Below are 3,868 nucleotides of genomic sequence, written 5' to 3'. Positions count from 1 at the left end.
ATTTTAAAGAATCACACTTTTCACATCATTCTCAGAGGACAGGTCTGATTTTTTGTCTCAGATGTAAGCAACTCAAATGTTAAAAGTCACAAAAGGCAGTCAAACACTTGCATTTATTTTATCAGTCCATATTCACCATTGGGCTTTCCCAAGTGACTCAGAGGTAAAGAACCCACCTGCCAATTCAGGAGACACAGGTTCAGTCCCTGGGTCAAGAAGATATCCTGGAAGAATGCATGGCAACCTACTCACACTTCTTGCCCGGAGAATCCCATGGACAGACAGAGAAGCCTGGCAGGCTACGGTCCACAGGGTCACAAAGAGTTGGACACGATGGAAGTGACACAGCACGCAGGCATGAATGCATGGATCCACAATTAGCCCACCAGTATATCTCAACCAAATTTGACAATTTGGACTTGACCAAAATGACCTATAGTTTCCCAACTTTGTGTTACATGACTTTCTTTGCCAGACACACTTTCTCTGCTCCTGTCACAGAATTCAACTCAGGAGGGTGTAACAGAAATGGTTTCTGAGGTTTGAAGTCTGAAAGAAATTACCAAAAACAAACAAACAAACAAACAAACCAGCAATAACAACCAATAATAATTGAGCATGCCTTTCTCACTCCTCAGACGTCTTGGAGGCTGCTCTTGGTTGGGGGTGTCCCTCACCTAAGGCAGGATGATGGTGGCCACAAAGAAAATGAAAAAGTCGCTGGAGTTAGTCAACTCTAGGCTCCAACTGCTTATGAAAAGTGGAAAGTATGTGCTGGGGTACAAGCAGACTCTGAAAATGAGCAGCAAGGCAAAGTAAAACTGGTTATACTTGCCAACAACTGCCCAGTCTTGAGGAAATCTGATATAGGGTATTATGCCATGTTGGCCAAAACTGGTGTCCATCACTACAGTAGCAATAATGTTGAATTGGGCACAGCATGTGGAAAATACTACAGAGTATGCACACTGGTATTATTGATCCAGGTGATTCTGATTATCATTAGAAGCATGCCAGAACAGACTGGTGAAAAGTAAATCATATATAATTTTCCTTAATAAAACTGACTAGAGATTGGTTTTTTTTTTTAATAATAATTGAGCCCTTCCTCTATGACAATAATCACAGCAAGAGTCAGACATGTATCCTCCCATGACACTTTGAATTGTGCTAAGGTTTGGAAACTGTCAGAAATATTTAAGGCCCTGCAGAGCAAAGACAAACTGAGCTTGTCTCAAAACACCAGAAAGTACACGACACTCTTATACTCTGGGAAATCAAAGACTCAGAGCAAGGCAGAGTGAAAGAGAAATAATGATGTTAAGAAAAAGAGCTCAAGTAAATAAATAAGGTGCAATTTATGAGCTATCACTGTCTTCCACATTTGCCTTGTTTTGTGATATCATGCCAGTACTAAAGCGTGTTTTACAAACCTTACAGTCGACATAAGCATTGAAATTAAGAGTAACACACTTCAGATGGATTAAGCTCGGTTCTGAGGCATAAGAATTGACAATAAAGTCTTTGTTTCTTTATACTGGACATTGAAAAACACAACAAAAGGATCTGTAACTGATAAGCAAAGACAGAACACAGTCACTAAATTTTACTAGAGACCATTGCAGCTTGTTCTACCTTTATTGTCATAGTGTTTTGCTTATTTTTTCACCATGAATGTCTTTCTACATTGTAGGTACAATGTGCGTGTTTGTCTTAATCTCTCTACTAAACTCTAACCGATTTAAACTAAGAGACGGATTTATTTCTCCCTGAGAAAAAATAATGCCAAAGAAGTTAGCCCAGTGCCCTCCACACAATAGGATCTCAGTAACTACCTCTTGAACTGAACTTTGCCTGCAGATCATAGAGACATGAAACACTTAACAGTCATTTAAGAAATGGGGTAGCCTAATGGTCTACAGCAAACTTTCTGTGTTCAAATCCTGGCTCTGATACTTACAAGCTGTTTAACCTTGGACAAATATCCCTTTGCCTCACTTTCTTCATAAGTAAAATTGTAATAATGCCACTGAGTATTAAAAATGTCAATTTATATATAATACTTCAAACACGCTGGCATATATGTAATTATTACCATTATATTGTTCTTAATTTAGTTGTCCATGAAAATTACATTGGATTGAGGTTCCAAAGTAAGAGGAGAAAATAAAAATGTTTCATTCCTCATGAAGGATATTGTTTGCAAGAGATTACAAATTTATAAATCTTCCTCTTTCTTCTGTTCAAGGTAAAATATGGGGAACCCACTACGGAAATGTCATCTCCTACTCTCTACACAGAGAGCTCCTAATTCATCCCCCTCTAAAATACTCATTATTTAAGAATATTAGACAGACAGAACTTATGGAAAAAGGGACAAAGTATGTTTTGCTTCTCAAGATGACTGTTTTTGTTGGGCATTACTTCTGATTTCACTTCAGTTTGGGCTCCAAGAGCCAGGAAAGTTTTGTAGTTGGTGTCTGATAAATGACAGAAAACAAATACAGTGGATAATCTATCTCACCACACAGCAGAGAACCAAGACAATTTAATAAGGCCTCAGCCTGGCTGATTAACAGTCTATAAATCACTATTTTGCTTCTTGTGCTGATGAGGAATAAGATGCTAGCATCACTTTGAGAAGCCAAAGAATAGCAGGTGTTCCACAAACAGGTCAATGTGACTTTCTTCATCAAGACTTTCTTCCCTGGCCTATCCTTGTCTCTCCTAATCTCCCATTTTACTACACTTCTTAACATCTTTGAGGATCACTGAGGTGCCCAAAGGGCCAAGTGCATCCTTTTTCTCTAACTCCTCCTTGATTAAAGGTCTTGCCCAGCTTAAACAGTTAATTTACAGTAAATATTCCTTAGTGGAGCTCTTAACACACTGTGTTAAATCTTTAGCAGATCAAGCAGACCAAAAAAATACGGATATAGAAGAAAGGAGAAACAATAAATAATTTTGGTTTTATAGCTATGCATTAAAATGTAGTCCCTAGAGAGGCTACACATTTTTACAAGGCCACAAAGAAGAACATCTCAACAAAATCCTCAAATAAATTGTTCAGGTTTTTCAGATTAGTAGAGGAATGTAGGTAAGAGAGTCCAGGGTGATTAAATTTTGAAAGGCCCTGCCTATGTCAGGGTAGAGCAAAGTCCCCCAAAACAGTGCTTGGGAAGTGAGAATGAACGCAGGGTATGATCAATACAGTTTATGGAGGAGGACAATGGCAAAATGGAAACATCATTTGATTATCTTCCCTGTGAGTCTTGGGGACAGAGATTAATGTTTCAGTTGCAAAGTTCCTGTTATTTTCTCTAACATCTATTCATCTTAGTTTTAATGAACATTGTATCAATATATTACTTAAGAAACTGGTAAAGGTGACACTTTAGGCAAGTTTAATCTAGTGGAACTCTTGGTCCACCACCCCTTCCACTTCCAGCCATGAATCTGGGTCACTTCTAAAAGTTCCGACAGAAGAGGAAGAAGGTGAAACACATCTAAGAGCTGGCTGGCAGACTCATGGAAATGAAATATTGCTGAGCAGAGCTATTTGGTAATTACAGGCCATTCAAACACTTCCTCTCAGCACTGGAAAAGTGACAATGATTAAGTTGGGTTTTGCCCTCAATGTGGTAGAAAAGAAAAGAGAAAGCAAAAACAAACAAACAAACAAAAAAACACAAGAAAATACAATCTAATCCAGAAATGGTTATAGAAATAGTACAGGACCAGCAAGGGAATGCCAGTTAGTGGGAAATAAGAGGTAGGGAAAGGGTTTATGAGGGATACAGAAAAGAGGCAACTTTTTAGCTGGTCCAGGGAGAGAAGGGTAATAAGATGGTCCTGATTGAAGGTGGAA

At 38.5% G+C, this 3,868-nt stretch overlaps 1 pseudogene; it reads left to right on the top strand.

Annotated features, from left to right (window-relative positions):
* The first annotated feature begins 690 nt into the window (after window positions 1-690).
* On the top strand, window positions 691-1,037 carry LOC107131677 (large ribosomal subunit protein eL30-like; annotated as a pseudogene).
* Window positions 1,038-3,868: the final 2,831 nt, after the last annotated feature.

The sequence above is a fragment of the Bos taurus genome, chromosome 22 (assembly GCF_002263795.3).
Source record: "Bos taurus isolate L1 Dominette 01449 registration number 42190680 breed Hereford chromosome 22, ARS-UCD2.0, whole genome shotgun sequence".
NCBI lineage: Eukaryota > Metazoa > Chordata > Mammalia > Artiodactyla > Bovidae > Bos > Bos taurus.
This window is presented reverse-complemented; position numbering and strand designations above follow the sequence as displayed.